This window comes from Neoarius graeffei, chromosome 16 (genome assembly GCF_027579695.1).
Source record: "Neoarius graeffei isolate fNeoGra1 chromosome 16, fNeoGra1.pri, whole genome shotgun sequence".
NCBI lineage: Eukaryota > Metazoa > Chordata > Actinopteri > Siluriformes > Ariidae > Neoarius > Neoarius graeffei.
The window spans coordinates 35,355,911-35,369,558 of NC_083584.1; positions in this window are offsets into that span (position 1 = coordinate 35,355,911).

A 13,648-nucleotide genomic window follows, 5' to 3' on the forward strand; every position below is an offset into this window, starting at 1 on the left:
CACTTTTGCCCTTCATGGTCTTGACTTTGAAAAGCTCTTGCAGGTGCAGCCATGCACATTATGGTGTTTGAAAGTTTATACTGCTTGAGGTATCCTCCACATCTCCTCCCACAACCTCCGTAATTATTAGCAGATGGCATCAGTTGTACTGTTGAAACACACATTTTCTATGTGATTTGATATGATTGCCTAGGAAGAAGAATAATAAGAGGAAGGGTCTAGTCACTGTCAGTGTAGTCTAAAGAAGTGGAAAAAATAAACAAATGTATAAAATAAGGAGAGGGAAGTAGCATGTACACTTGAAGGAAAAATGGTCAAGTGAACGTACTGTTAAATTGTACTCAAGTAAAATTAGACCCATTTTATATTAAAGTACAATTCCTGAGAAAACCATTTAATTACAGGAGCAAATGTATTTGTAATTCGTTAGTTTAGACCCCTGATTTTTTAAAAAGGTGAAAGCGAAAGTGTGTAATGCCAGTGTTTTCTTTGTGGTAGGTAAAAAAAAAAGTGATATTTGTGCTTAACCACCCATATTTCACTTCCTATCAGACATGTTATCTGCCCAGCATGGCTCAAATGTGTCAGAAGAAGAAAAAGAAGCCTTTATTTGTCACATGCACACTCAAGTACAGTGAAATTCATCCTCTGCATTTAACCCATCTGAAGCAGTGAACACGCACACACACATACCCAGATCAGTGGGCAGCCATACTACAGCACCCGGGGAGCAGTTAGGGGTTAGATACATTGCTCAAAGGCACGTCAGCCCAAGGTCGCCCCATGTTAACCTAACCTGCATGTCTTGGACTGTTGTGGAAACTGGACCACCCGGAGGAAACCCACGCAGATATGGGGAGAACATGCAAACTCCACACAGAAAGGCCCCCTGTCAGCCACTGGGCTCGAACCCAGAACCTTCTTGCTGTGAGATGACAGTGCTAACCACTACACCACTGTGCTGCCCATAAAGTATATACAGTGGTGCTTGAAAGTTTGTGAACCCTTTAGAATTTTCTATATTTTTGCATAAATATGACCTAAAACATCATCAGATTTTCACACAAGTCCTAAAAGTAGATAAAGAGAATTCAGTTAAACAAATGAGACAAAAATATTATACTTGGTCATTTATTTATTGAAGAAAATGATCCAATATTGCATGTCTGTGAGTGGCAAAAGTATGTGAACCTTTGATTTCAGTATCGGGTGTGACCCCCTTGTGCAGCAATAACTGCAACTAAATGTTTCCGGTAACTGTTGATCAGTTCTGCACACCGGCTTGGAGGAATTTGAGCCCATTCCTCCATACAGAACAGCTTCAACTCTGGGATGTTGGTGGGTTTCCTCACATGAACTGCTCACTTCAGGTCCTTCCACAACATTTCGATTGGATTAAGGTCAGGACTTTGACTTGGCCATTCCAAAACATTAACTTTATTCTTCTTTAACCATTCTTTGGTAGAACGACTTGTGTGCTTAGGGTCGTTGTCTTACTGCATTGCCCACCTTCTCTTGAGATTCAGTTCATGGACAGATGTCCTGACATTTTCCTTTAGAATTCACTGGTATAATTCAGAATTCATTGTTCCATCAATGATGGCAAGCCGTCCTGGTCCAGATGCAGCAAAACAGGCCCAAACCATGATACTACCACCACCATGTTTCACAGATGGGATAAGGTTCTTAAGCTGGAATGCAGTGTTTTCCTTTCTCCAAACATAACGCTTCTCATTTAAACCAAAAAGGTCTATTTTGGTCTCATCCATCCCAAAACATTTTTCCAATAGCCTTCTGGCTTGTCCACATGATCTTTAGCAAACTGCAGACCAGCAGCAATGTTCTTTTTGGAGAGCAGTGGCTTACTCTTTGCAACCCTGCCATGCACACCATTGTTGTTCAGTGTTCTCCTGATGGTGGACTCATGAACATTAACATTAGCCAATGTGAGAGAGGCCTTCAGTTGCTTAGAAGTTACCCTGGGGTCCTTTGTGACCTTGCCAACTATTACACGCCTTGCTCTTGGGATGATCTTTGTTGGTCAACCAATCCTGAGGAGGGTAACAATGGTCTTGAATTTCCTCCATTTGTATACAATCTGTCTGACTGTGGATTGGTGGAGTCCAAACTCTTTAGAGATGGTTTTGTAACCTTTTCCAGCCTGATGAGCATCAACAACACTTTTTCTGAGGTTCTCAGAAATCTCCTTTGTTTGTGCCATGATACACTTCTACAAACATGTGTTGTGAAGATCAGACTTTGATAGATCCCTGTTCTTTAAATAAAACAGGGCGCCCACTCACACCTGATTGTCATCCCATTGATTGAAAACACCTGACTCGAATTTCACCTTCAAATTAACTGCTAATCCTAGAGGTTCACATACTTTTGCCACTCACAGATATGTAATATTGGATCATTTTCCTCAATAAATAAATGACCAAGTATAATATTTTTGTCTCAGTTGTTTAACTGGGTTCTCTTTATCTACTGTTAGGACTTGTGTGAAAATCTGATGATGTTTTAAGTCATATTTATGTGGAAATATAGAAAATTCTAAGGGGTTCACAAACTTTCAAGCACCACTGTAGCAGATAAAAGAATAGCCCAGGCAGTCAGCAAATTACTGGGTTTTATCACACTTCACTTCTTGATTGATCTCATAAGCTGGACCATCAGGTGATATATAGGGGTTTCCTATGATTCCTCAATATTGTGGCCATAAGACAAGCTGGTCCATGTATTTTCATTTTTGTAGAAACTGAAACTGAACTTCTGTTTGTTTACACCCATAAATAATTTCCACAAAAAGCAATAACAACAATAGTCACAGGACAAGCCATGACTCAAAATAAACTGCTGTAAGCATGCATTTCGAATGAAATTCATTACATTCCTATGTATAACAGTGTATGCGATCTTAGCAGTGAGATAAGCAGTGGCAAACAGCAAAAAACACTGTTATAATTAGATACATTAAAAGCATTTGTCATGCACATCTCCCCGTAAAGTCTGTGGGAGTTACCCTCTCGGACAATTTGAGGCATTTTCTGCAGTTGTAAAAATGACTTATGATTCAGTCGAAATGATTCATTGTGTTTCAATACCAGCTTTCGAGATCTCACATTAGTGAGGTTTTAAAACCATTGGGAGTACACACTGACTCATTCACAGTGGTGGTCAAACTTTTCATTAATTACCCACCCATTTTAAAAGTCTGTATGCTCCATCACAGTATGTTCTGGCTAACAGAAGGGCAAAAACTTACACTGTGTCGGAAATCACTCACTACTCACGATGTAGTGGACTATTGCTGGGTTTCACGTGACATCACATCCGCCTCATTAGTTATTCAAAACTTTAGCTGGTGGTCTACCAACGCTCAGTTGACAAAGCGTTTCTACGGAGAAGGTGCATCGCTCGCATGAAAAATGCTTTACGCTTGCATTGTTTTAGGTTGTTTGAATCGATCAAACCGTGAAACTGATAAAAGTTTCTTCAGGGTTCCTCATGAGCTAATAAGAAAAGGGTGAATGAACACAGGATTTCACAAAAAGACATCGAGAAAGGTGGCTTTTGAACCTCTCACTGAAATCGAAAGGAGCGGAGTTGAAGTATGCTCGAGTTTGCAGTGATCACTTGGTGAAAGGTTTGTATCTCCCTCTCAGTGATGTCCTTAGTGATTTCCAAGTACTGTTCTTGCTATGTGTCGTTATTTTATGGTACTTTTTTTCATCACGAAGCGCTTAAGTCCCCAGCTGTTTCTTTGTTTACTCCTCACAAAGTCCATATGCATGAAGGTGACGACAAAATTCTTCCCCAGCCGTACAGTTACAATGCGCCGTGATCACTTCTCCGTCTTGTTTAACTAAGATCCAGGTCTATAAAGGGGTTTCTGATGATCTTTGTGAATGATTTACCTGAGAGATAAGAGCCAACACAAGTGAGAATCAAGCGAACTGTTGTTTGTTTACACTTCAACTTGCAGTGCTTTGTTGTAAAGACATGAACGAAAAGCTTTATAAAAACATACTTACCGGTACACGAGCAAAAACAATACAGGATTCATTCGGCAGTGACTCGATACTGAGGTCCTTTACCCAGCCATGTACAAAAAAGTTGTAAGCCTCCATACTCTTCCACGCTTTCATCTGTTTTGCGGTGTAGAAGGACGTCTGCAACACCAGATAGTTTGAGATGTCGGGGAACTCGACTGAAGGGTAGTTTTCGAGATCGTATGACAAATCCTTCTTTCCCAGACTGTAGGGGTCGATTCCATTGCACATAGCAATCTGCTGAATATATCTAAAGTGAGCAGTGGCTTCTAGATTACGAGCGTACTCTGATAAGTTATCGCTAGTTGTTTGCATTGCAGCAGCTGTTTCAACCACCAGCTATTTCACTTCCGGTAAAACCGCTAAGAAAAGTCACGTGACTGAAACCCAGCAATATAGTGAGTTGTCTGAATGTATAGTGAGAATTATTACACCCTATATAGTGGACTCATAGTGTCCCACAATGCATCATGAAAAGTAGTGTACTAACCAAGCAATATATACCATCATGCATTGCGGTCATGCTGAAAGAAAAGCTGTAAAAGCTGTTTCATAAGGAGCATTAAGTATTTTAGATCGAGTATAGCAGTAGTTTGTTTTTCTTTATGACAACAGGCACGAGACAAATTTATAAGTTGTGGCACAAAAATACCATGTAGCAGTTCGTATGGGTGGGTGGAGCACAGAAGGACGGCATGCCAGAACTGAGTTCACAAAACTCTTTTATTTTCACTTTTCAGTGCAAATTTCACTCTCTCAGCCACACATGCACGCACACACTCAGGTCGTCTGGTTGGGGAGACAGCTCCCTCTGCTCTCGCTCTCTCTCCTTAAATAGGGGGCAGTCACTGGGAAGACACACACAAACAGGTTAATTCATGTCAGGTGTAGTGATTCTGCCACTTACCTTCCCTGACTCTGCCCTTTTGTCACAGACCGGCGCTTGACCACACCCCCGCTGCCACATACCCCCACCACCCGACTCAGGCCGGGCAGCCGTCCGGCCTGCAGCCAACTCCCCCCCCCTTGACGGGAGAGGAAGTCCGCCACGACCATCTGCGCCCCCGGCCTGTGGACCACCTTGAAATTAAAGGGTTGGAGTGCCAGATACCAACGGGTGAGCCACGCGTTGACATCCTTCATGCGGTGGAGCCACTGGAGGGGCGCGTGGTCCGAACAGAGGGTGAAAGGGCGCCCCAGTAGGTAGTAACGGAGGGCGAGGACCGCCCACTTGATGGCCAGACACTCTTTTTCTATTGTGCTGTAGCGCCCCTCATGCACCGACAGCTTCCTGTTGATGTACAGGACGGGGCGGTCCTCCCCCTCCACCTCCTGGGACAAAACAGCCCCCAGCCCTCTGTCCGACGCATCGGTCTGCAACACAAAGGGGAGAGAAAAGTCAGGGGAGTGTAAAAGTGGCCCCCCACACAATGCAGCCTTTACCTCAGAAAAAGCCCGCTGGCATTGCTCTGTCCACTGGACCGGATCTGGTGCCCCCTTTTTAGTGAGATCAGTCAGCGGGCTGGTGACTTCCGAATAATTAGGTATAAACCTACGATAATAGCCAGCCAGCCCCAGGAACTGTCTCACCCCCTTTTTGGTCTTGGGCCTCGGGCAGGCTGCAACTGCTGCAGTCTTATTAATTTGGGGACGCACCTGCCCGTTGCCCAAGTGGAATCCCAGATACCGTACTTCCACCCGCCCAATCGCACACTTCTTCGGGTTGGCTGTGAGACCCGCTCGCCTCAGCAACCTAAGGACGGCCCTTAGGTGTTCAAGGTGCCTCACCCAGTCATTACTATATATGATGATGTCGTCGAGATAGGCGGCCGCATAGGTGGCGTGGGGGCGGAGGACCCTGTCCATCAGCCGCTGTAATGTAGCAGGCGCCCCAAACAGCCCAAACGGAAGTGTGACGAATTGGTGTAAACCAAACGGTGTGGAAAAGGCCATTTTTTCTCGGGATAGTGGAGTCAAGGGGATCTGCCAATATCCCTTCGTCAAATCCAGTGTCGAATAAAAGCGAGCCGTGCCGAGTCAATCGAGCAACTCATCAATACGAGGCATTGGGTACGCGTCAAATTTAGACACCTCGTTGACTTTTCTATAGTCCACACAGAACCGGACCGACCCATCGGCCTTGGGTACCAAGACCACCAGGCTGCTCCAGTCACTGTGGGACTCCTCGACGATGCCCATTTCGAGCATGGTCTCAAGTTCTTCCCGAACCACCTTTTTTTTGTGTTCGGGTAGCCTGTAAGGGTGGCTACGCACTACCACCCCGGGGGGCGTCTCTATGTGGTGCTCTATGAGGTTAGTGTGACCGGGCAGGGGTGAGAACACATCCGAAAACTCGGTCTGCAACTGGGCGACCTCCGCGAGTTGGGTCGGGGAGAGGTGGTCTCCACAGGGGACTGGAGAGGTACGGGATGCCAATGCCCCTTTTTGAACCTCCGGCCCCAGCTCCGCCTTCTCCGGAACCACCGACACCAACGCCACGGGGACCTCCTCGTTCCAGAGTTTAAGCAGATTGAGGTGGTAAATTTGTAGCGCCCCACCCCTGTCCGTTCGCCTCACCTTGTAGTTGACGTCCCCGACTCGCTGTGTGACCGCAAAGGGACCTTGCCACTTGGCGATCAATTTGGAGCTCGACGTGGGCAACAGTACGAGTACTTTATCTCCCTGGGTGAACTCCCTACGGCGCGTACCCTTGTTGTACAGGCGGGCTTGCCGTTCCTGGGCCTGCCGCAAATTCTCCTGAGTTAGGTGGGTGAGCGTGTGGAGTTTTGCGCACAGGTCCATAACGTATTGAATTTCGTTCTTGCTTTGTGAAGGTCCCTCCTCCCAATTTTCCCGCAGCACGTCTAGGATGCCGCGCGGCTTACACCCATATAATAATTCGAACAGGGAGAACCCTGTGGAGGCTTGGGGAACCTCTCGCACGGAGAACAACAAGGGTTCGAGCCACTTATCCCAATTACGTGCGTCCTCACTTACAAATTTTTTTTTTAAACTTTATTTTGCAATTTTTCTTTAACAAACAACAACTTACAAAAATAAACAATAAACTCACACAGAAAAAAATAAAAATAAAAATAATGTATCCCCACCCCCACCCTCAACCCCAAGACTCTTAAACAGAAATAAAATTAAATAAACAGAAAAATACAGGGACAAATACGATGTATCATTGAAAGGAAAAATCTTCTACAAATTCTACAAAGGGACTCCAGGTCAGGATGAAGTTTTTGCGGGCCTTACATATCTTGTATCTCAGTTTCTCTAATGGTAGAAAAGATAGTACATCCCTTAACCACTGCAGAAATGATGGGGCTGAATTTGATTTCCAATTAAAAAGTATGAGTCTACGTGCAAGCAGGGAAGCAAATGCTAACGCATTTGTTTGTAAGTTTGAGACTTTGCAGCCTGGAGGTGGTACACCAAAGATGGCCGTGTGGTAATCAGGAGTCTGACCACAGATTTTAGAAAAAACATCAAATATCTGTCTCCAATAGTCGTTAAGGGAGGTGCATGACCAGAACATATGTCCTGCTGTGGCTGGTACATAATTACATCTCGGACAACCCAAATCTGTAATGGGAAAGAGTTTAGACAATTTATCTCTTGAATAGTGCAGACGATGGAGTACTTTAAATTGAGTAAAACAATGTCGTTTACACAATGACGAGGTATGTATACGTTTTAGACAATGTTGCCACGTATCTTCAGAAAGCTCAACCCCCAAATCTTTTTCCCATGCCATTTTAGTTTTATCCCATGATATTGGTTTCAAGCCTCTTATCATATTGTAAATTACAGATACACGTTTCTTCTCATAGGGATCCAGTGCTAAAATTTCATCTAAAAGGTTCTTAGGTGGTGTGGAAGGAAATGAGGGGAACTTTTCTCTGGTAAAGCTACGTATCTGAAGAAACCTAAAAAAATGCGATCTGGGTATATTATGGTCCTTTTCAAGTGTTTCAAATGAAATAAACATGTTATCAGGGTACAAATCGCCGAAGAATATCAACCCATTTCTATGCCAATATTGAAATGCATTGTCGAACCTAGATGGAAGAAAGAAATGGTTATTTGCTACTGGAAAGTAACTGCTATACTGCTCCAAATCAAAATGTCTTCTAAACTGTAACCATATCCTTAGTGAAGCTTTGACAACTGGGTTTGTGAACTGTATATTACTGTTGTGTGGTAGCGATGTTGTGAGTGTTGGTAGAGGATTAGATAATAGTTCCATGTGGACCCAGTCTGGACCCTGCTTATTCTCATAAGTGTAAATCCAATGGGTAAGTTTTACTATGTTTGCTGCCCAATAGTACCAGAGAAAATTGGGTAATCCTAACCCACCAGCATCTTTAGGAACCTCCAGGTATTTCTTTCCCATTCTAGGATTAGATTTGTTCCATATAAATTAAGAGATTAGTCTATCTAACTGTTTAAATGTTTTCAGAGGGGTAAATACGGGGATCATCTGAAACAAATACAGAAATCTAGGTAGAACTATCATTTTAACTATATTAATACGACCTGCCAGCGAAGTCGGTAATGTTGACCATTTCCCAAGATCCTGTTTTGTTTGTTCTAATAATGGCCTGAAATTTTGTTTCTCCAAATTTTCCATCTTGTGGGTGATTTTAATTCCTAGATATGTAAACATATTGTGTTCTATTTTAAATGGAAATTTGGAATATTCTCCTTTTGTACCATTGATTGGAAAGAGCAGGCTCTTTTTATAATTCAATTTATAACCTGAGAGGTGACTAAAGTTTTCTAGCATCAGCAATAGCTTTGGTATCGACGCTGTCGGGTTGGATATATACAAAAGCAGATCATCTGCATATAGCGCCACCTTATGGACTTTACCACCGCGAGAGATACCTGTAATATCTTCCTCTGCTCTAAGGGCTATAGCAAGGGGTTCGACGGCCAGATCAAACAAATATGGGGAGAGGCTGCAACCCTGCCTGCAAGATCTGTAAAGAGGGAAACAGTCAGAGATGTTGTTATTGGTCCGTACAGCTGCAGTAGGTGCATCATATATTATTTTAATCCATGTCAAGAATGATGATCCAAAGCCAAATTTTCCTAAGACAGCAAACAGGTACCGCCATTCAACACGGTCAAAAGCTTTTTCGGCATCCAAAGAGATCACCACTTCTGTGATCCCCCCAGATGCCACATGCGGGGTATACAGGACATTGAACAATCTACGCATGTTATAAAATGATTGTCTACCTGGAATGAAACCTGTTCGATCTGGATCAATGACCATTGAAATTACACTATCTATACGGGTGGCTAATATTTTTGTGAGAATTTTATAGTCGCAGTTTAAAAGGCTTATTGGGCGGTATGAGCCACATAATAAGGGGTCTTTGTCCTTTTTGTGCAGCACTGAAATTATGGCCTGAGTCATGGTTTGTGGCAATCTCTGTTGTTCAAAAATGCACCGGTACAACTGGCTAAGTATTGGCACAAGCTTATCAGCAAATTCTTTGTATATCTCGATTGAAAACCCATCAGGCCCCCCAGCCTTACCACTCTGCATTGATTTTATTGCTTGCATTATTTCATCTGCTGTGATCTCTCTATCTATCTGTAAACTGTCCTCTGGGGTGATCACTGGAATGGTCAGTCCCTCTAAAAATTTAGTGATATCTGTCGGGTCGTCTGGTGGTTCTGACCTGTAGAGAGTCATATAGAATTGTTTAAACTCATCATTTATTGCAATCGGGTTAGTGGTTTTCTCTCCCAGTTTTGTTAGGATCTCAGGAATTGTGTTAACAGCTGCGGACTGTCTAACTTGGTGGGCTAAAAGCTTTCCAGCTTTCTCCCCATGTTCATAAAATTTTTGTTTTGATTTAAAAAATAACCGTTCAATTTGTTGAATAGAGAGGTTATCGAATTCAGTTTTTAACAGTAATTTTTCTCTGTAGAGCTCAGGCGTTGGGGAGTCAGCGTATTTACGATCCATCTCTGCTATATCGTGAGACAGGTCGCTTAAGCGTTGTTTGCGCTCCTTTCTCTCATATGCTGTATAAGAGATTATCTGGCCCCTAATATGGGCCTTGAAAGCCTCCCATACAGTAGTTAATGGTATTTCTGGTGTAAGATTGAATTCCAAAAAAATATCAATTTGTTGAGAGATGAATTTCTTAAAAGAGTCCTTAGATAACAACAGAGGATCAAACCGCCACGTACGGCATGGTCTGGTACACTCTGGAAAACATATGTCCAGTTGCACTGGGCCATGGTCAGAAATAACAATACTATTATACTGGCTATCCTTGACCATAGGTAAAGTTCTACTATCTACAAGAAAAAAGTCGATCCTGGAAAAAGACTGGTGAACTGGGGAGAAGAAGGAATATTGTCTAGTAGTTGGGTTGTCTCTCCTCCAGGGGTCAAAAAGTGCATATGTGTCTATAAATGACTGGATAACCGCTCCAGAGTTTGAAATCTTGCTATTAGGTCTGGGGTTTGATTTGTCTAGTTTTGGGTGTAAAACACAGTTAAAATCACCCCCCAGTATCAACTGGTTATTACTGAGGTCTGGTAGTGCTGCTATGAAATTAATAAAAAAAAGTGGGTCATCCCAATTGGGTCCATATACATTGGCTAATGTTACTTGGGTGCTATACAGTTTGCCGGTCACTATAACATATCTACCCCTGGGATCACACACAGTCTGTGATGGGATGAATGGGATGCCTTTTCTAATCAAAATAGCTGTACCACGCACTCTATCCTCATTTTTTGAACAAAATAATTGCCCTATCCAAGCTTTCTTTAGCTTTGTGTATTCACTTGCTCGTAAATGAGTCTCCTGTAAAAACATGACATCACTTCCTAATGTTTTTAAATGTGCAAAGACCCTACTTTGCTTGACTGGGTTATGGAGTCCCTTTACATTCCAACTCAAAAAGCGAATATGGCCTGACTTTTGAATATCAGATATTGTGCTTCTAGACTAAATAAATAAGATAAAAAGGCGCGAAAAAGTCCCTGTCTAACTACAAAACTAAAACTGAGTCTTAAATCCCTATGCTGATCTACTGAACCTGTCGAGATCGCACACCCCTCTTCTAGCATTGTGCTGCAGTTAACCTTCTAACCTATCCTCCTAACAGGCCCCAACCGGGGCAAACCATGGTATATATAAATTGTATAAAACTTAGGATGAAAATTATTTACACATAGCCAACAACAGAAAACAAACCAAAGTGCTTTTATATGACCCACCTCTCCCCTTTAAATTGTTTTTCATGTACCTTTCACACTTGGACCCAACAGTTCATTATTAACATCTAGTCTCCATTGTCCATTTGGTTAAATCAACCTACAGTGTCCTTAGGCTTCAAGTTCTCTTTAATATATTCCACCGCTGTCGCTGGATCCTCAAACTGCCTCTCCCGACCAGCTGAGTCGGTAACGCGGAGCACCGCTGGGAACCGGACACCGAACTTGACATTCTGGGAGCTCCGGAGTAAACGCTTAGCCTCGGCGAAGGCTGCTCTCTTCCTCGCCACCATCACCGTGTAGTCTGGAAAAATGCTCACTCTCTTGTCGTGCAGGGTCAGCGGCGCCAAACGAGCTGCTGTACGGAAAACCTCATCCCGTTCCCGTAGGTAGTGAAATCTGATCACAATGACTCTGGGAGGGCCCCCTTCGTTAGCACGTCGGGCGCCGCGATATGCTGCATCCAGGTTTGGGATGAAGTTTAAACTCAACAGCTCCTGCAATAGTTCAGCGATACTCGCAGTTGGCCGCCGCCCCTCGCTCGATTCAAAACCTTCTTTTATTCCGATTAAACGCGCATTGAATCGGCGCTGTCCCCCGTCGATTTCTTCCATTTTTTGGCGGAGTGAGGTGACTTCCGCTTTTAACATGGCTACCTCGTTTTCAGTGGTAGCCGTCCTGTCCGAGTATGTATTCAGGCCGGACTCCAACTCGTTGAGACGGACCTCCTGCTTCGCCGTATCCTCCCGGAGCGCGTCTATTTTAGTGTTCAAGTCAGCTATGCTTGAGTCTATTCGTGCCAAAATCTTGTTTTCGCTGCTTGCAATAGCAGCCATGACGGCAGATAGGTCTATAGTTTCCTCGTCTGAAGATTCCTCATATACGGACGAGGTTTCAGCGGTGTCCGAGGCTTTAGCGAAGGCCTCCTTCTTGCAGCATTTTCCCTTAGGCATTTTGTCGTCTAGTTGTATGTTGCGAAAAAATGAAGCTATTTATATGATGCACTGCTATTACTCAGTTATCAGGGATAAACATGGTCTGTCTAAAGTTGTTTTATAAAACTATTATTTTTAAAAAAAGGTTCGCCCCGGTCGGGAGCCCCGTACAAACACGTCCTCACATATCACTGCTCGCTAGCGCTCCCCACAAATTTTTTAATGATATTTTTGAGGGTGCGATTGAACCGTTCCACTAAACCGTCTGTTTGTGGGTGATACACACTGGTGCGGATCGGCTTAATCCCCAATAACCCATACAGTTCGCGCAGTGTTCGTGACATAAACGTGGTGCCTTGATCAGTCAGAATCTCTTTCGGGATTCCGACTCGGGAGATAACGCGGAAGAGCGCCTCTGCAATACTGCGTGCTGAGATATTGCGCAGAGGCACTGCTTCCGGGTATCGCGTTGCATAGTCCACCAGAACTAATATAAAGCGGTACCCTCGTGCTGACTGATCTAATGGCCTGACGAGATCCATCCCAATTCTCTCAAACGGGGTCTCGATCAATGGAAGAGGGCGCAAAGGCACTTTTGGAATGGCCACTGGATTTACTAACTGGCATTCGCGGCATGCCATACACCACCTACGAACATCGCCGCGAATCCCCGGCCAATAGAATTGGGCCATTATTCGGGCTAGTGTCTTATCCTGTCCTAAGTGTCCAGCCATGGGATTAAAGTGAGCTGCCTGGAATACCAATTCCCGGTGGCTCTTCAGAATCAAAAGCTGCGTGACTCGCTCTTTAGTTTGAGTGTCCTGCGTCACTCGGTATAACCTATCCTTCGTAATTGCGAAGTAGGGGAAGGACGGGGTGGCGTTCGGCTGGAGCGTTTGACCATCGATTACTCTCACTTGGTCAAACGCATGTCGCAGAGTCTCGTCTCGCGATTGTTCTAATGGGAAATCCGCGAGAGATTCCCCAATAGAGAGAGGAGGAGCCGGCGGCTCCTCACTCTGACGCGGAGATGACGTAGACGGCTCTGTGACAGCTGCTCCCGCCAAAGCGACACCGGGACCTCCCCCTGTCAAATGGCAGGACCCACTCTTTACTAAGCGTGTCATTAAACCCTGAAATCCCGGCCAATCAGTCCCCAAAATTAAAGAGTGGGTAAGGCGAGGATTAACCGCCGCCTTCACTATACATTTTTCCCCTCTGAAAAAAATGTGGACCGACACCAAAGGGTAGCTGTGAACATCCCCGTGCACAGACAACACCTTCACCCCCTGTGCTCCCCCCAATGCCTCATTTTGCACCAGGCTTTGGTGAATTGAGGTCTGGTTACAACCAGAATCCACCAACGCCTGGTATGTATCCCCTTGGATACTCACCGGTATG